Source organism: Scyliorhinus torazame, chromosome 6 (genome assembly GCF_047496885.1).
Source record: "Scyliorhinus torazame isolate Kashiwa2021f chromosome 6, sScyTor2.1, whole genome shotgun sequence".
Lineage (NCBI taxonomy): Eukaryota > Metazoa > Chordata > Chondrichthyes > Carcharhiniformes > Scyliorhinidae > Scyliorhinus > Scyliorhinus torazame.
Genome location: NC_092712.1, coordinates 286,198,223 through 286,218,470, shown reverse-complemented (window position 1 = coordinate 286,218,470; position 20,248 = coordinate 286,198,223). Strand labels below are relative to the sequence as shown.

Here is a 20,248-nt window from a genome sequence, read left to right as displayed (position 1 = left end):
GGACTGGATTACCCTGGCCTGGGCGGGACTGGATTACCCTGGCCTGAGCTGGACTGGATTACCCTGGCCTGGGCGGGACTGGATTACCCTGGCCTGAGCTGGGCTGGATTACCCTGGCCTGAGTTTGACTGGATTACCCTGGCCTGAGTTTGACTGTACTCGCCCCCAGGCTCAGCGCTGTAACAGTTGTTCCAACTCAGTTTCCAGTTAGTTGCGAGTGTCAGAATATCCGCGTGCTGCTCGGTCACCCGGCAACCAAAGCGAATACAGTGGTCGTCCCGGAAACGGGCAGCCTATCGGAGTGCCCTCTGTGCTGAGCCCGCCCCTTACCGGAGCTCGGAGAAGACGCTGCGGGAGCGGTGCAGGCATCAAGCCGGTAAATTAGCTTTTGTGTTCCCCCCGGGACAGCGGGAGGGCTCAGTGATTACAGCCGGCAACATGAATGGCAAAGTGAGGATGGGAGGGGGGGTATCAGACACAGCTATAGTCAATCGTAGAAGGAGCCCATTCGGCCCATCGAGTCTGTGCCGGCTGAGGGAGAACCTCCAGCTCTTAATCCATCTGCCTTTCCATTGCTCCAAGTGCACACTGAGTATAGTAAATGCGATGAGGGATCTGCTCTACCACACCTCCTGGCAGTGAGTTCCAGATTCCCCACCACTCTGTGCTAAACCGTCTCATTGGTCCTTGGCGAAGATGACCATGTTCATCAGCTGGGGTGCTGGGTCAAGTTCTGGTGGGTACGTGGGTGTCAGGCGATTGAGATTTGCGTCGTTGTCTCGGGATTTCTCGAGGAATTAAGGGCTATGGAGAGAGAGCGGGTAAATGGAGTTGAAATCAGCCATGATTGAATGGTGGAGTGGACTCGATGGGCCGAATGGCCTTACCTCTGTTCCTATGTCTTATGGTCTTATGGATTCAGTCTCCTTGGGCTGGATTCTCCAGTCCGCCAGCCAAGCATTTCTCAGCGAGGGAAGGCAGCGTGCCGTTCGCTGGTCGTGGAATTCCCTGGGGCAGGATTCTCCGCCGGCGAGATTCTCCATTTTTGCCGGCACCCGGGGGTTTCCCGACGGCGTGGGGCTGCCTCACAATGGGAAACCCCATTGACCGGCTGGCGGAACGGAGAATCCCGCCGCCGGGTCAGGGCAGAAATGTGGGGCGGCCCTTACCGGCGGCAAGAGTGGCGCGAACCACTCCGGCGTTGGGTCGGTGTTGGAGGGGTTGGCGCCGCGCCAACCGGCGCCGAAGGGCAGCCGCAAATTGGCGCATGCGCAGGTCTGCCAGCGTGTTTCCTGCGCATGCGCAGGGGTTTCTTCTCCGCGCCGGCCATGGCGGAGCCTTACAGAGGCTGGCACGGAGGGAAAGGGTGCCCCCACGGCACAGGCCCGCCCGCAGATTGGTGGGCCCCGATCGCGGGCCAGGCCACCGGGGCCGGATCGCCCCGCGTCCTTCCGAGGACCCCGACAGACGGCCAACACGCCGGGTCCCGCCGGGATGGACCATGTCCATTTCATGCCGGCGGGACTGGTCGAAAACGGGCAGCCGCTCGGCCCACCGGGGCCCAGAGAATTGTCAGGGGGGGCCGCTGTAAACGGCCCGACTGATGCAGTGCGATCCCTATCCCCACCCAAAAACTGGCGCCGGAGAATTCAGCAGCCGGCATCGGAACGGCGGAGGGTCGGAGAATCCCGCCCGTGGCACGGCAGGGCGGAAAATCCAGTCCCCTATTCCCGCCGCTATAAATGGGAATTCCCATTGAAACCACCCTACCCTGCCAGGAAACCCATGGGCGGGGGTGCGCTGCCGGTAGGACCTGAGAATCCTGCTGCCAGCAAACGGCCAGAGAATTCCAGCCCTTGCGTTTTCTCACTGCTTCTAATACGTGTTTGCTTTCGACAGGGGCTGCCCAATTTCTTGTTGAATGTGCTGTGATTCTGGGCAAGCTTCTTCCTGGACTCAAAGTCAATTTCAAAACATCTAAGTGAAGCTTTCAGAGTGCTTGCTTTGACCACATGTGAGTGCCCCTCTGGACAGAAGCTCCCCATGGAAGATTCATTTTGATAAATGAGTGTCAGGCATTCTGGCTACATGACCTGTCCAACTCAGTTGTGACTGTCTCAGTATGGTGTGGTTGTTTGGCATGCCAGCTTGGGTAAGCACCACAGTATCTGGTATTTCCCCCTGCCTTCTGACCTTCGGAAGCTTCCAAAGGCAGCTCAATTGAAAGTGGTTGAGCCTCTAAGCATTGCGCTGGTACACATCATAGATCTCGTATGTGCAGAGCAGAGTGGGTAGGTTCTATGTACCTTCAATCTGAGAGGCAAACTTACTCCAGTTCACCCCCAGCCTGATGTTCAAAGTCTACTGAGGGCTACACTTCATTCTTGCATGTGCCTCATCCTCAATATAGACAGCTCAAGAGTACGTGCTGCTGAGATAAATTAACTTATCCACTGCTGACAGTTTCTGGTCATGGCTGAAATATTGGGCTGGAGATAGACCTTTCACCGAATAGGCCTTGATTTTCTTCATGCTGATTATGAGTTAAACATAATGGTAACAGGAAACAGCACAGGGCATTAGGGATTCAAAAGGAATCAGTGAATTAAGTGGGGGGGGGGGGCATTAGTGATAATAACAGGGACCTTAATGATTTTGTGGGTGAATTAGTGAAGTAAAGGGCTGCCGCTGCCATTCCTATAGCAGGGTATTAATGAAATAATGCTGAATTACTGATATAAACGGGGAAAAAACAGACAGTTATTGGAATTAGTAAACTAGTGGCACGGTGGTTAGCACTGCTGTCTCACAGCGTCAGGGACTCGGATTCAATTCCGGCCTTGGATGAGTGATTGTCTTTGTGGAGTTTGCACATTCTTCCCGTGTCTGCGTGGATTCCTGCGAAGTGAGTGAGAGTTATCCTATAGTGAGAGCTTGTGTAGAATGGGCCTGTAATTTGCAGAGTTTAGAAGAATGGCAGTGATTTTATTGAAACAAATAAAATTCTTATGGAGGACGTGACAGGATAGATGCTGAAAGGCTGTTTCCACTGGCTGGAGAGTCGAGAATGAGGGGGGTCATAGTTTCAGGATAGTCAGCCGTTTTGGACTAAGATGAGACGTATCTTCCCTCAGCGTTTGTGAATATTTGGAATTTTCTATTCTAGACTGGAGCTGTGGATGCACAGTCGATGAAAGACAGATCGAGATAGATTTTTGAATAGTAAGGACCGTTAAACAATACGGGGGACAGGGCGGGTAAATGGAGTTGAAGGAAATGTTTAGCCATGCGTTAACTGAATGGTGGAGAAGGCTTGATGGGCCACACTGTCTGCTCCTGCTCACATTTCTGATTAGCTTATATATATTCTTAGAGAGCGGTTTTACTCGTATCATGAGGGACATCAGCGAAGTAACAGGCTATCACTCATATAAGAGGGATATTAGTGAGATAATGTAATGTTACTGATGTAACAAATGCAGTCGTGATATAGCTGCATGACTGTTATATCGTCAGGGGGCATTGATAAAATAATGGGGAGTTGCTGGTAAAATGGGGCATTATGATATAACCTGGGTTTGTTACTTATGTAACAGAGGCATGGGTGAAATTGCATTACCACAGTGACTAGCCTTCAAAACACTTCATTGGTTCGAAGGCATTTGGGACGTCCCGAGGCTTTGAAAGAAATTATATGAATGCAAGTTGCTTCATTTCTTTAACAAGATATTACTGATACAAGAAAGGCATTTATTGAATAACAAAGTATTATTACTATAGCAGGGCATTAGTGGTATAACATGGTGTCACTGAGGTTATTCATGAAGGCTCCGCCTTCTAAACCTTGCCCCTCACTTGAGGTGCGGTGATCCTCAGGTTAAATCACCACCAGTCAGCTCTCCCCCTCAAAGGGGAAAGCGGCCTCTGGTCATCTGGGACTGTGGGACATTAATGATATAAGGGGATGTTACTGATACAACAAAATACCAGTGAAATAATGGGCTGTTTATGGAGGGATAGTAGTGATGTAACTGAGGGATATTAGCATAATGGGCGCAATAGTGATACAACATGGTGTTAATAATATAACAGATACAACCAGGGGCGGCATGGTGGTGCAGCGGTTAGCACTACTGCCTCACGGCACCGAGGACCCGGGTTGATTCCGGTCCCGGGTCACTGTTTGATGTGGAGTTTGCACATTGTCCCCGTGTCTGCGTGGGTAGGTGGATTAGCCACGCTAAATTGCCCAGAAATTGGAATTTTTAAAAAAAATTAATAGATATTACAGAGGGTTACAGGCATAACTGGAATATTAGTGATATAACAGCGCTCCACTTGTTCAAGAGGGCAATAATGAAATAGCAGACTGTTTATGGCTTAACAGGAATATTAATATAATTGGGGCAATAATACGATAATGGAGTTAATGATATAATGAGATACTGCTATTGTGTTATTGATATACCAGAGAGATTGGTAAAATAACAGCGGGGGTTACTGGTGTAACAGGGATATTAGTTACATAACTGGCCCGTTTTCGGGAAATTGCGACATGCAACAGAGGCATAAGTCATCTAACTTCCAGGTGAGATGCTTTGGAGTTTCTTTGGCTGTTGCAAATTTAATGGCAGTTTTCTGGTCTGTGTTGTTGGGTTTGAGATTTACAAAGGAAGTGATGCTGATCTTGCAAATGAGATCAGAGGAGTTGGGAGGCCTACCGGGCAAAAGTAACAGGGGAATTGGTTGCAGTACCTGGTCCTTTGGCTGCAGCATGATTTTCCAGATGGAGCACAGGCACAGAGAGTGGAAGCAGTGTACAGAGAAAGGAGGAGAAGGGCTCTTAATAGATACCCCGACACACCAGGGACCGCTTCTCCTGTTTCGAGCTCAGCCAGGAGCAGCGTGTGAGGTGTCTCCGTTTCACCAAGAAGGTGGTGAATGAACTGTGTGCCCTCCTACAAACCATCCTGAAGACGCACAACAGGGAGAGGCCGGAGCTTCCAATCGCCATCAAGGTCATTGTGACCCTAAATGTCTACACCCTTCCAGGTGGGAGTAGTTGACACGAGCAACAAGCAGCTTGTCATCCATTGTTGCATAAGGGAGGCGACAGAGGCCTTGTATGGAAGGAGTAAGAGCTTCATCACCTTCTCACTGATGAGCCAGAGGCAGGAGGAATGAGCATATGGGTTTACCAGGCTAGGGGGTTCTCAATGGCCCAGTGTGACATGCAATCGATGGTCTGCACATGGCTCTGTGGGCCACACAGGTTAACAACTGGATGTTTCACAACTACAGGGGCTATCACTCCATCAACATCCAGTTGGTGTACCATCATGCCCAAAGATCCTGGCAGTGAATGCTTCCTGCCATGACTCTTGTCCTGCAGCAGGCAGCTATACCTGCTGTCTTTAGCCTGCCATGAAGGCCCAGAGGCTGGCTACTGGCTGACGATGGATAATCGCTTTACACCTAGCTCATAACTCCTCTCTTCCACCTGACTACACATGAACAGCAATGAGAAGCAGGCAGCAATCGGGAGGATTAGGAAACAAGCAATCAACAATCTGCAAGAACAGCTTTGCTGTTTGGACCACTTTGGTGGGCCCTCAAACAGAGCATCTTTTCAAGATTGTGGTGGCTGGCTGCATCCTCCATAACCTCACTATCTTGAAGCTGTCCTCCGGTGGCTACCTTGGGAGAAGAAGGAGGAAGGAAGGAGGCAACTGGGATGCCCTTCACTCTTGACAAGCTATCTGTGAGCGGATAGTCACAATCTGGTTGCCCTGAGAGCTCATTCCCACATCACATTTGCTCCACTGTTCTCTGCATTTCAATCCATCTGCTATGTACCATCACAGCATCCATCCTCTTGGCTAAAGTTCCGAAATAGAAGCCATCAACAAAACTATATCCAACAATACTTCCATGAATAAGTACAAAACTGAACTTGTGCATTCAATTACTGCTGTCTTATGGGCACCGTTTCCTGACTTAGTGCTCCATTGCATTGCTACCCCAGTGGCTACAGCATGGCTGGTGCGACTGCAGATGGCCTGGCAGGATAATTCCGAGCTGCTCTGGGCCTTGTGGGCCCTTCTTTGGACTACAGCACCTCAGCATAGGCAACAGCATCCTCGCTTGACTGACTGACAGAAGCAACTGCAAGAACACTGGTGTAGTGGGAGCACAAATGCTTTCAGCTTGAATGAGGACAACAGGCTCTTGCACCATGGATGCATTATCACTTAGAACCATAGAATCTGTAGAATTCTTACAGTGCAGAAGGAGGCCACTCGGCCCATCAAGTCTGCACTGACCCTCTGAACAAGCATCCTACCTGGCCCACTCGCCCGCCCTAACCCCTGTAATCCCATAACCCTACCTAACCTTTTGGACACTAAGGGGCAATTTAGCATGGCCAATCCACTTAACCTATGTGCTAATGATATTTAAGTGGATTGAGAGCTGAGGTGGTTTTTCTTGTTGTTTGAGTGGGAATAAAGATAGCAGTTAAGGGTATTGTATTCACTGTATTGAGTAGCATTGTTTAATGGGTAATGGTACGTTATTTTCTGCTGTGATGTTAAAGATATTTAAAAACCGTGTTAGTCGTAATGTTTGTTTCAAAATACCATATCCCTATTTCTTCGGGAAATCACAACTGGAGCGAGGTCTTCTTTCCTCACAGTCCTACAAAATTAAAATAAAATATTTGGATTTCTGTCCAATATCCAAGCCACTGTTGGTGTCTGGTCTGGGATCACAATACTGTGGAGAGAGAAAAACAGTTAACGGGTGCAACTCAACTAAATGGGAACAAGGTCCCATAGCGAGCGCGTTTAGCCGCATGGTTCCTGGCGCTAGTAGCGCTGAGAGACACATGGCTATACAACGCCACTCGTGTTAAATAAGGGGCCTTAGCAGGGAACGTGCGCGCATAGCCCCGTTTTCTACACCGAGGAGCTCCGTTCATTGGAACTCCTCAGTGGAGCAAGAGATCGGGATGCCCACCACCCCCAACACATTATGGGTGGTACCCAGGCCACCCCTCTGCACCATCCCTTACACCCACATAGGGCACCCCAGCCCAATCACTAGAACACATAAAAATGCCAGCCTGGCAGTGGCACCTAAGTACTGTGGCACTGCCAGGTGGCACTGCCAGGGTGCCAAGCCAGCATGGCCAGGGTGCCAAGCTGGCACCAGCAGAGCCCAGGTACCACCCTGCCCAAAGGGCATGCACCTGGGGACCTCCAATCCTCTGGGATATCCCCATGTGCCATTCAATCTGGTCCCCGTTTGAAGGCACCAGTGCTGAACAGCGTTCACCCAAGGTCCTCGAGACAAAGGGGATAGATCCCAATGCCTCGGGTGCCTCGAGAAACTGCATATTACAGTGCAACTAGCTGTCTCGTTCTAAAATGCAGATTTGCTAAAAAGTGAGATCTTGCGAGGTGTTGCAAGCTGGGAAAAGCCTGGGAGTGGGGTCTCCTGGCTACTATCGGCCACACTGCACCACGGCGACCTGCTGTTCGGGCGCAGCATGGCCATTGGATCGTGCCCAACAGCTTTAGTCCATGTGAGCCTTCTACAAAACCGTCTATAGAATCCTAATAATCTGTTGGGGCACAGACGCCGGACCTCTGTGAAAGCATGCATGCCCCTTTGAGCACTGGGGGCAGTGGTCTGAATCATAGAATCGCAGAATCACAGAAAATACAGTGCCAAAGAGGTCCTCAGCTCATCATGTCTACACCGACACCTGACCTACCTAATCACACTTGGCCATTGCCTTGAATGTTATGACGTGCCAAGTGCTCATCCAGGTACATTTTAGTGAGACAACCCACCTCTACCACTCTTCGAGGCAGTGCATTCCGCACTGTCACCACCCTCTGGGTTAAAAGGTTTTTCCTCACATCCGCCCTAAACCTCCTGCCCCTCACCTTGAATTTGTGTCACTTCGTGACTGACCTTCAATATCCTGTCTATGCCCCACCTAATCTTGTGCACCTCAATCAGGTCGTCCCTCAGTTATCTCTGCTCCAACAAAAACAACCCAAGCCTATCCAACTTCTCTTTATAACTTGAATGTTCCATTCCAGGCAACATCCTGATGAATCTCTCCGCACCATCTCCGGTGCAATCACATCCTTGCTACAGTGTGGTGACTAGAATTGCACATAGTACTCCAGCTGTGGCCTCACCAAAGTTCTACACAACTCCAACATGACCTCCCTGCTTTTGTAATCTATGCCTCGATTGATAAAAGCGAATGTCCCATAGGCCTTTTTCATCACCCTATTAACCTGCCCTTCTGCCTTCAGAGATCTAAGGACGAACACACCAAGGTCCCTTTTTCCCTCATAACTTCCCAGAGCCATGCCGCCCATTGAATACTTCTTTGTCAAATTACTCCTTCCAAAGTGTATCACCTCACACTTTTCAGGGTTAAATTACATCTGCCGACTTCCGGTTGCGGCTATGCGGAGCTAAGCCGCACGATTCGGCAGCTCCCACGATTACGGACTTTCGGGCTCGCTAGAGGAGCCCCAACGGAATTTTTTTTACAGACAACCCGTGGGGAAGAGGAGAGAGAGGTCCCCTACCGACTTTTATGGACCGGACCTGAAGTGCAACGGCCAAAAAAGCGGCATTGGAGAAAAGCGGGAGAAGCGAGGGAAAAAAACAAAATGGCGGCGGCTGGGGACAAAGAGGAGATGCAGGAATTCATCAAGCGCTGCTTCGAGGATCTGCGCAAGGAGATGCTGGCGCCTATGCTGGCGGTAATTGAAGGACTAGGGATAACCCAGAAGGCCCACGAGGTGAAGATCCAGGAGGTCCAGAAAAGATTGAGTGAGAATGAGGACAAGCTCTTGGGCCTGGCGGTGAGAGTGGAGTGGCACAAGGCGTTACACAAGAAGTGGGCGGGGAGACTCGAAGACCTGGAGAACAGGTCGAGGAGAAATAGTCTGAGGATCCTGGGTCTCCCAGAAGGAGTGGAGGGGGCCGATGCCGCGGCATACGCGGGCACGATGATCAGGACGATGATGGGCACGGAGGCCCCTACGAGGGCGCTGGAGCTGGATGGGGAGCACCGGGTGCTGGCGAGGAAGCCCAAGGCAACTGAGCTGCCAAGGGCGATGGTGGTGAGATTTCACCGGTTTACGGACAGAGAGAGGGTCCTGAAATGGGCCAAGAAGGAGCGGAGCAGCAAGTGGGACAATGCGGAGATCCGAATATACCCGGACTGGAGCACCGAGGTTGCCAAGCGGAGAGCGGGTTTCAACTGGGCCAAAGCGGTGCTGCATCGGAAAGGAGTGAAATTTGGAATGCTGCAGCCAGCGCGATTGTGGGTCACATACAAGGACCAACATTACTACTTCGAAACGCCTGAAGAGGCGTGGACCTTTATACAAGCTGAAAAGTTGGACTCTAACTGAGGGTTTGTGAAGGTGCGGGGTGTTTAAGGGTTGAAGTATGATGGTTGTTGTATATAGGGGGTCAATCACGCGCAAGAAATGTTATATGGGCTGGGGGAGAGAGACTAGGCCGCGACAGGAGCTGCGCCAGAGGGGGCGGGGCAGGCTTTGGAAAGCGCGTTTTTTTTCCCCCCGTGCGCGGGAAGAAAGACGGGAAGGGGAATGAAGGATTGATTGGGAGATTCCCACTCGGGGGGGGGGGGGGGCGGGGGGGTCAAAGGGACGGCGGGGGAAGCCGGGGTCAGCAGGTGTCAGCTGACTTACGGGAGTGATATGGGGGGAGCAAAAAAGCTAGACAGGGGTCTAGCGGGGGTGAGGGGAGGGAGGGAAGGGGGGGAGGGGAGGGAAGGGGGGGAGGTGGGGAAAAAAAGGGTTGCTGCTGCACTGGCCGAAAGGGAATGGGACACAGAAGAGGTGGTCGGGACGGAGGTCCCCCGGCTGAGGGACTGGCGGGCGAGGGAGACGCGGACACGGGACTGGCCCAGAAAAGGAGATGGCTAGTTGGTGGTGGGGGGGGGTGAGAGCCCCTCCAATCCGGCTGATAACGTGGAACGTGAGGGGCCTGAATGGGCCGGTGAAGAGGGCTCGAGTGTTCGCGCACTTGAAGGGACTGAAGGCAGACGTGGCTATGCTCCAAGAGACACACCTGAAGGTGGCGGACCAGGTCAGGTTAAGAAGGGGATGGGTGGGACTTCCGGGTGCGGCTATGCAGAGCTAGGTCGCATATTCGGCAGCTCCTGCTTGGAACGGACTTTTGGGCTCTTTTACAGGGCCCCCACGGCATTTGTTTGACATTTCCCGGTGTGGGAAGAAGGCGGCAATATTCCCCCGACAGTGTCCCCCAGGAAGGGTATGTCTCTTGGTTGCCAGACACACGCAGAAACAGTGAAAGATTTGGCTGCAACTACAGGATAAACAGGGCCTCTTCCAGCATGCAGGCGGGGGAAGGGCAAGCTTAAAGCTGCAAGCTGACCTGAGGGCCTGTATCAAAGGTGAATTCTAGCAGCAGAGGGAACAACTGTGAAAAGACCTCATCAAGGCCACTGAAGGGACTTCCGGTTGCGGTGATGCCTAGCTAGCCGCACGCTTCGGCGGCTCCAGCTCCGACGGACCTTCGGGCTCTTTTAAGAGCCTCAACGGGGAATTTTTCGACGACGCAACCCGGTGTGGGGCGTGTGAGAAGGGAGTCCCCCCCAAACGAAGGAGGAAAAAACCGGCGGCGGCGGCTGCAGCGCGAGGAATCGTCGACCAAAGGGTCAGAAAGAGAGAAGTACAAGATGGCGGCGGAGAAAGCGCAGGCGACATGGGGGCCTGAGCATGAAATTGTGAGACGGTGCGTGGAGCTGCTGAAGAGGGAGGTGCTGACCCCGTTGCTACAGGCAATTGAGGGGCTCAAGGAGACATTAAAGACCCAGGAGACAGAGCTCCGTGTGGTGGAGCAGAAGGTGACAGATATTGAGGATGAGATCCTGGGCCTGGCGGTTAAGACACAGACGCACGAGGCACTTCATAAAAAGTGTACTGAAAGGATCGAAGCCCTAGAAAATGGAGCGCGAAGGAAGAACCTTCGGATACTGGGTCTCCCTGAGGGTGTGGAAGGAGTGGACTGTGGAGCGTACGCAAGTACGATGCTGAGCTCACTGATGGGTGCTGAGGCCCCTACGGGCCCCTTGGAGGTGGAGTGGGCAAATCGGATTCCGGCGAGAAGACCAAAAGCGGGAGAACCACCCAGGGCGATAATCGTGCGATTTTACCGCCTTAAGGATAGAGAAGAGGTCCTGAGATGGGCTAAAAAGGTGCGGAGTAGCAGATGGGAGAATGCAGTGGTACGGGTATACCAGGATTGGAGTGCGGAGGTGGCGAGAAGGAGGGCGAGCTTCAACCGAGCCAAAGAGGTGTTGCATAAAAGGAAGGTGAAGTTCGGGATGCTGCAGCCGGCAAGACTATGGGTCACGTATCAGGAGAGACACCATTATTTCGAGACGGCGGAGGAAGCATGGACCTTCATCAAAGAAGAGAAATTGGATCGGAACTGAGGGACTGATGCTGCAGGAAATGTTATTGTTAATGTTACGGTGGAAGTTAATTGAGAAGTAAACAGGGAAGGGGGGAGACATTGGGGAAATGTGGGCGCCGGTGAGGGGGGAAAGACGGGACATAGTTGGAGAATGGGGAAGGGGAGGGGGAGGGGAAAGGGAGCTGCGCCATAAGAGGCGGGTCAGGTAAAGGGATGTTCCCGCACCAGAAAGAATAAGGCGGGAAGACAGGCGCAAGGCGGATGGGAGTTCCCCACATGGGGGGGGTCGAGGAGTGAGCAGGAGTAGCCGGGGTCAGTTGAAGTCAGCTGACTTACGGAAGTAATATGGGGGGAGCAATCAAGCTAGAAAGAGATCTAGCGGGGAGGGGAGGAGGGAGGGAGAAGGGGGGGGGGACAACTGGGTTGCTGCTGCGGAAATCCAAAAGGAAATGGCTAAAGAGTGGGTGGGCGGGGATGGTGTGCGACGCTGGGGGAGCGAGCGGGAGCGTGGAGGCGGGATATGGGACTGGCCTAGAGAAGGTAATGGCTAGTCGACACGGGAGGGGGGCAGGTAGCCCCCTAGTGAGGCTGATCACGTGGAACGTGAGAGGCCTGAACGGACCGATAAAAAGGGCCCGAGTGCTCGCGCATTTGAAAGGACTAAGGGCAGACGTGGTTATGCTCCAAGAGACGCACCTAAAGGTGGCGGACCAAGTTAGGCTAAGGAAAGGATGGGTGGGACAGGTGTTCCACTCAGGACTGGACGCAAAGAATAGAGGGGTGGCCATTTTGGTGGGGAAACAGGTCGCATTTGAAGCAAAGAACATCGTAGCAGATAGCGGAGGTAGATATGTAATGGTGAGTGGCAGGCTGGAGGGAATGGAGGTCGTGTTGGTTAACGTGTATGCCCCAAACTGGGACGATGCGGGATTTATGAGACGGATGCTGGGGCGTATACCGGACCTGGAGGTAGGAAACTTGATTTTAGGAGGGGACTTTAATACGGTGCTGGACCCGGGGCTAGATAGATCCAGCTCAAGGACCGGAAGAAGGCCGGCAGCGGCCAAGGTACTTAAGGGGTTTATGGACCAAATGGGGGGAGTGGATCCATGGCGATTTCTTAGACCTAGGGCTAGGGAGTATTCCTTCTTCTCCCATGTCCATAAAGTGTACTCCCGGATAGATTTTTTTGTTTTGGGAAGGTCGTTGATCTCTAGGGTGGAAGAAGCTGAGTACTCAGCCATAGCGGTTTCGGATCATGCCCCACATTGGGTGGACCTGGAATTAGGAGAGGAAAGGGAGCAGAGAACACTCTGGCGATTAGATGTGGGACTGATGGCGGATGAGGGAGTGTGTGCAAGAGTGCGGGGGTGTATTGAGAGATACCTGGAGGTCAATGACGACGGCGAGGTCCCTGTGGGAGTGGTATGGGAAGCACTAAAAGCGGTGGTCAGAGGAGAGCTGATCTCCATTGGGGCCCACAAAAGGAAAACAGAGGCCAAGGAAAGGGAAAGATTACTGGGGGAGATTTTAAGGGTGGATAGGGAATTTGCAGAGACCCCGGAGGAGGAATTGTACAGGGAGAGGAGACGACTCCAGACGGAATTTGACCTTCTGACCACCAGAAAGGCGGAGGTACTGTGGAGGAAGGCACAGGGGAGGAGGTATGAATATGGGGAAAAGGCGAGTCGCCTGTTGGCTCATCAATTGCGAAAGAGGGCAGCAGCGAGGGAAATAGGAGGAATTAGAGACGAAAGGGGAGACACGGTGCGAAGGGCAGGAAAGATAAATGAGGTGTTCAAGACCTTCTATGAGGAACTGTATAGGTCTCAACCCCCAGAGGGAGAGGAGGGGATGCGGCAGTTCCTGGACCAATTGAGGTTCCCGAAAGTGGAGGAGCGGGGGGTGGTAGGCCTGGGGGCACCGATTGGGGTGGACGAGGTTATTAAGGGACTGGGAAGCATGCAAGCAGGGAAGGCCCCAGGACCAGACGGGTTCCCGGTGGAGTATTACAGAAAATATGTGGACTTGTTGGCCCCGTTGATGGTGAGGACGTTCAATGAGGCCAGGAAAGGGGGGACTCTACCCCCGACGATGTCGGAGGCGACGATATCGTTAATTTTGAAGAGGGATAAAGATCCGTTGCAGTGCGGGTCCTATAGACCCATTTCATTGTTGAACGTGGACGCCAAATTGTTGGCAAAGGTACTGGCATCGAGGATAGAGGACTGTGTCCCGGGGGTGGTGCACGAAGACCAGACAGGGTTCGTAAAAGGGAGACAACTGAATGTTAACGTGCGACGACTATTAGGGGTGATAATGATGCCCCCAGTGGAGGGGGAGGCAGAGATAGTGGCGGCAATGGACGCAGAGAAGGCATTTGATAGGGTGGAGTGGGAGTATTTATGGGAAGTGTTAAGGAGGTTTGGGTTTGGGAACGGGTTTATTAGCTGGGTTAGACTTCTTTATGGGGCTCCAACGGCAAGCGTAGTTACAGGTCGACATAGATCGGAGTATTTCCGACTATATAGGGGAACAAGACAGGGATGCCCGCTGTCTCCATTGTTGTTCGCGTTGGCAATTGAACCTCTGGCCATGGCGTTGAGAGACTCCAGGAAATGGAGAGGGGTGATTAGAGGGGGAGAAGAACACCGAGTCTCGTTATATGCGGATGACCTATTGTTATACGTGTCGGACCCAGCGGGGGGAATGATAGAGGTTATGCGAATTTTGAGGGGGTTCGGGGATTTCTCGGGGTATAGGCTAAACATGGGGAAGAGTGAATTATTTGTGATACATCCAGGGGACCAGAGTAGAGAGATAGAAGGCTTGCCTCTAAGGAAAGTGGAAAGAAACTTCCGATACCTGGGGATTCAGATCGCTAGGAGCTGGGGAACCTTGCACAGACTTAATCTGACACGGTTGGTAGAACAAATGGAGGAGGACTTCAAGAGGTGGGACATGCAGCCTCTATCGCTGGCGGGCAGGGTGCAAGCAATTAAGATGATGGTCCTCCCGAGGTTCTTATTTATATTTCAATGTCTCCCTATACTAATCACTAAGACCTTTTTTAATAAAATAGACAGGAGCATCACGAGCTTCGTGTGGGCAGGGAAAGTTCCGAGAGTAAGGAGGGGGTTCCTTCAGCGTAGTAGGGACAGAGGAGGATTGGCACTACCGAACTTGGGCGATTACTATTGGGCCGCCAATGTGGCAATGATACGTAAATGGATGATGGAGGGTGAGGGAGCGGCGTGGGAAAGACTGGAGAGAAAGTCCTGTAAAGGGACGAGTTTAGAGGCGCTGGTGACGGCGCCGCTACCGATCTCACCTAAAAAGTTTACCACGAACCCGGTGGTGGCGGCAACATTGAATATCTGGGGACAGTGGAGGCGACAGAGAGGGGTGCGGGGAGCCCTGGTGGGGTCCCCAATCAGGAACAACCATAGGTTCGCCCCAGGAAGAATGGATGGAGGATTTCAGAGCTGGTTCCAGTTGGGAATTAGGAGGGTGGGAGATTTATTTATAGATGGGACTTTTGCGAGCTTGGGAGCATTGGAGGAAAAGTATAAGTTGCCCCGGGGAAATTTCTTGAGATATATGCAGGTGAGGGCATTTACTAGACAACAGGTGAGGGAATTTCCATTGCTCCCGACACAGGGGATACAGGACAGGGTGCTTTCAGGGGTGTGGGTCGGAGAGGGCAAGGTGTCAGAGATTTACCGAGAGATGAGGGAAGAGGGGGAGGAGTCGGTGGGCGAACTAAAAGGAAAGTGGGAAGAAGAACTAGGGGAGGAGATAGAGGAGGGTATGTGGGCTGATGCCCTAAGCAGGGTAAATTCCTCTTCCTCATGCGCCAGGCTTAGCCTGATTCAATTTAAGGTGCTACATAGAGCACACATAACGGGAGCAAGATTGAGCAGGTTCTTTGGAGTGGAGGACAAATGTGGGAGGTGTGGCGGGAGCCCGGCAAACCACGCACATATGTTTTGGGCATGCCCGGCACTGGAAGGGTATTGGAAGGGAGTGACGGGAGTGATTTCGCGGGTGGTGAAGGCCCGGGTCAAACCAGGCTGGGGGTTAGCTCTATTTGGAGTTGCGGAAGAGTCGGGAGTGCAGGAGGCGAAAGAGGCCGACGTTGTGGCCTTTGCGTCCCTAGTAGCCCGGCGCAGGATCCTACTCATGTGGAAGGAGGCGAAACCCCCCGGACTGGAGGCCTGGGTAAATGATATGGCGGGGTTCATTAAACTGGAGCAGATAAAGTTTGCCCTGAGAGGATCGGCTCAAGGGTTCACCAGGCGGTGGCAGCCATTTCTCGACTACCTAGGGGAACGTTAGAGGGAAGACAGATGACCAGCAGCAGCAACCCAGGGGGAGGGGGGGGGGGGGAGGGGGGGTTTAGTTTAGGTCAAAGATAAAGGGGTTTTGTTACTTGTGTATTGTTTAAAATTTCTGTATTGTTATTGTTGCGTTTGCTTTGTAAGAGGGGAAAAATTGTTGTTTGGGAAAAAATTTTCAATAAAACATTTATAAAAAAAAAAAAAAGAAGGGGATGGGTAGGAGAGGTATTTCACTTGGGACTGGACGCGAAAAATAGAGGGGTGGCAATTTTGGTGGGAAAGCGGGTGTCATTTGAGGCCAAGACTATCGTAGTGGATAATGGAGGGAGACATGTGATGGTGAGTGGTAGGCTGCAAGGGACGTGGGTGGTGTTGGTAAACGTATACGCCCCGAACTGGGATGATGCTGGATTCATGAAGCGCATGTTGGGGCGCATTCCGGACCTGGAGGCAGGAGGCCTGATAATGGGAGGGGACTTCAATACCGTGCTGGACCCAGCACTGGACCGCTCCAGATCAAGGACGGGAAAGAGGCCTACGGCGGCCAAGGTGCTTAGGGGGTTTATGGATCAGATGGGGGGAGTGGACCCATAGTGGTTTGCAAGGCCGCAGGCCAGGGAATTTGCTTTCTTCTCCCACGTGCACAAAGCCTACTCCCGGATAGATTTCTTTGTTCTGGGCAGGGCGCTCATCCCGAGGGTGGAGGGGACGGAGTATTCGGCCATAGCCGTTTCGGACCACGCCCCGCACTGGGTGGAAATGGGTCTGGGAGAGGAGAGGGACCAACGCCCGCTGTGGCGGCTGGATGTGGGACTGCTGGCAGATGAGGTGATGTGTGGGAAGGTGAGGGGGTATATCGAAAGGTACTTGGAGGCCAACGACAACGGGGAGGTGCGAGTGGGGGTGATATGGGAGGCGTTGAAGGCGGTGATCAGGGGAGAGCTAATCTCCATCAGGGCTCATAGGGAGAGGACAGAGGGCATGGAAAGGGAGAGGTTAGTGGGGGAGATTTTGAGAGTGGACAGGAGATACGCAGAGGCCCCGGAGGAAAGATTACTTGGGGAAAGACGACGACTCCAGACGGAGTTTGACCTGTTGACCACGGGGAAGGCGGAGGCACAGTGGAGGAAGGCGCAGGGAGCGACCTACGAGTATGGGGAAAAGGCTAGTCGGATGCTGGCACACCAGCTCCATAAGAGGACGGCAGCGAGGGAAATAGGGGGAATCAAAGATGGAAGGTGAGCCACGGTTCGGAGTGTAACGAAAATAAACAAGGTATTCAAGGCCTTCTATGAAGAGCTGTACAGATCCCAGCCCCCAGGGGGGGGAAGAGGGGATGAGACGATTCCTAGACGAACTGAGGTTCCCGAGGGTGGAGGAGCAAGAGGTGGCTGGTTTGGGGGCACCAATCGGGTTGGAGGAGCTGAGCAAGGGTTTGGGGAGTATGCAGGCGGGGAAGGCCCCGGGGCCGGACGGGTTCCCAGTGGAGTTCTACAGAAAGTATGTAGATCTGTTGGCCCCGCTACTAGTGAGGACCTTTAATGAGGCAAGAGAGGAGGGGACCCTGCCCCCGACAATGTCGGAGGCGACAATTTCCTTGATTCTAAAGCGAGACAAGGACCCACTGCAATGTGGATCGTACAGGCCGATCTCGCTCCTCAATGTGGACGCTAAGTTATTGGCAAAAGTGCTGGCCACGAGGATTGAGGATTGTGTCCCGGGGGTGATTCATGAGGACCAGACGGGATTCGTAAAGGGCAGGCAATTAAACACTAATGTGCGGCGGCTCTTAAACATTATAATGATGCCATCGGAGGAGGGAGAGGCGGAGATAGTGGCAGCTATGGACACGGAAAAGGCCTTTGACCGAGTAGAGTGGGAGTACCTCTGGGAGGTGTTGCGTAGGTTTGGGTTCGGGGGAGGGTTTATCAGCTGGGTTAAGCTCCTTTACAGAGCCCCAGTGGCGAGTGTAGTGAGGAACCAGCGGAGGTCGGAGTACTTTCGGCTGTACCGAGGAACGAGGCAGGGGTGCCCCCTGTCCCCCCTGTTTGCATTGGCGATCGAACCCTTGGCCATATCACTGAGGGAGTCTAATAAATGGAGGGGAGTGGTCCGAGGGGGAGAAGAGCATCGGGTGTCGCTATACGCGGATGACCTGTTGCTGTACGTGGCGGACCCAATGGAGGGGATGGTGGAGGTCATGCAGACTCTTAGGGAGTTTGGGGAGTTCTCGGGCTATAAGTTCAATGTAGGGAAGAGTGAGCTCTTTGTATTACAGGCAGGGGACCAAGAAAGAGGGATAGGGGACCTACCGCTGAGGAGGGCGGTGGGGAGTTTTCGGTATCTGGGGATCCAGATAGCCAGGAGTTGGGGGGCCCTACATAAACTGAATCTGATGAGGTTGGTGGACCAAATGGAGGAGGACTTCAAAAGATGGGACATGTTACCGCTCTCGCTGGCGGGTAGAATGCAGTCGGTCAAAATGGTGGTCCTTCCAACGTTTTAGTTTGTGTTTCAGTGCCGTCCCATCGTGATCACCAAGGGCTTTTTCAAGAGAGTAGGTAGGAGTATTATGGGGTTTGTGTGGGCGAATAACACCCCGAGGGTAAGGAGAGGGTTCCTGGAACGCAGCAGGGACCGAGGAGGGTTGGCGCTGCCAAACCTAGGGAGCTACTACTGGGCAGCAAATGTGGCGATGATCCGCAAGTGGGTTATGGAGGGAGAGGGGGCGGTATGGAAGAGGATGGAGATGGCATCCTGTAAAAGAACGAGCTTGGGGGCGTTGGTGACGGCACCGCTGCCGTTCTCGCCGTCAAAATATACCACGATCCCGGTGGTGGCGGCAACACTACGGATCTGGGGCGAGTGGAGACGGCACAGGGGTGCAGTGGGAGCCTCGGTGTGGTCCCCGATCAGGGGTAACCACCAGTTTGTCCCGGGGAAGATGGACGGGGGGTTCCAGGGCTGGCATCGGGCGGGGATTAGAAGAATGGGGGACCTGTTCATTGACGGGACATTTGCGAGCCTAGGGGCACAGGAGGAGAAGTTTGAGCTACCCCCGGGAAATGCATTTAGATATATGTAGGTGAGGGCTTTTGTGAGGCGACAGGTCAGGGAATTCCCGTTGCTCCCGGCACAAGAAATTCAAGACAGGGTGATCTCGGGTGTATGGGTCGGGGAGGGCAAGGTTTCGGCAATACACCAAGAGATGAAAGAAGAGGGGGAAGCGCTAGCAGAAGAGTTGAAGGGTAAATGGGAGGAGGAGCTGGGGGAGGCGATCGAGGAAGGTTTGTGGAATGATGCCCTGGTTAGGGTTAATTCCTCCTCCTCATGTGCCAGGCTCAGCCTGATACAATTTAAGGTGGTCCACAGAGCGCACCTGACGGGGGCGAGGTTGAGTAGGTTCTTTGGGGTAGAGGACAGATGTGGAAGGTGCTCAGGGAGCCCGGCGAACCATGTCCATATGTTTTGGTCATGCCCGGCACTGGAGGGGTTCTGGAGAGGAGTGGCGGGAGCAATATCTCAGGTGGTGAAAGTCCGGGTCAAGCCAAGCTGGGGGCTCGCAATATTTGGAGTAGTGGACAAACCGGGAGTGCAGGAGGCGAAAGAGGCCGACATTCTGGCCTTTGCGTCCCTAGTAGCCCGGCGAAGGATCTTGCTAATGTGGAAGGAGGCGAAGCCCCCTAGCGTGGAGGCCTGGATAAACAACATGGCTGTGTTCATAAAGCTGGAGAGGATTAAGTTTGCCTTGAGAGGGTCTGCGCAGGGGTTCTACAGGCGGTGGCAACCGTTCCTAGACTATCTCGCGGAGCGTTAGAGGAAGTTCGGTCAGCAGCAGCAGCAACCCTGGGGGGGGGGGGGGGGGGGGGGGCGTGGCGGGGGGGGGGCGTGGCGGGTGGGGCGCGGAATGGGGGATTGCTTGGGGGAATGGAGGAGCAGGAGATAACATGAAGGGTGGGGAAACTGGCACGTGCGGGAGAGAGCTAGTGTATAAAGCTATGTAAATATACCATTTGCCATGCATATATCTTGCTCAGTGCGTTTTTGTGTTATTTTGTTATGGGCGGGGGGGGGGGGGGGAGGGGGGGGGGGTTATTGTTTGTAAGGGGAAAAAATTGTGTTGGTAAAAAACTAATAAATATATATATTTTTTAAAAATTCCATCTGCCACTTATCTGCTCATTCAACCATCCCGTCGATATCTTCTACTAACCAAGACATTCAACCTCACTGTTAACCAATCTTTGTGTCATCCCGAAAACTTACTGATCCTACCCCCACATATAGTCATACATTTGTTTCTATAAATGATGGGACCCAGCACATACCCTGTGGTACATCACTGAACATGGGCTCCCAGTCACTGAAGCAGCCATCATTCAGAATTCAAAGCAGCAGAATTC

General features: G+C 52.9%; 1 protein-coding gene across 3 annotated transcripts in view; it reads left to right on the top strand.

Annotated features, from left to right (window-relative positions):
- Positions 1–204: 204 nt before the first annotated feature.
- ropn1l (rhophilin associated tail protein 1-like) overlaps positions 205–20,248 on the top strand; it is a 127,059-nt gene continuing 107,015 nt past the window's right edge. The window contains exon 1 of one of the 3 annotated variants that reach the window (XR_011947874.1): positions 205–376. The gene's annotated coding sequence lies outside the window, so the exon portion shown is untranslated. Of the gene's footprint in view, positions 377–3,632; positions 3,701–20,248 lie in introns of those variants that run through there. The other 2 variants (XM_072509789.1, XM_072509790.1) reach the window with 2 other exon arrangements.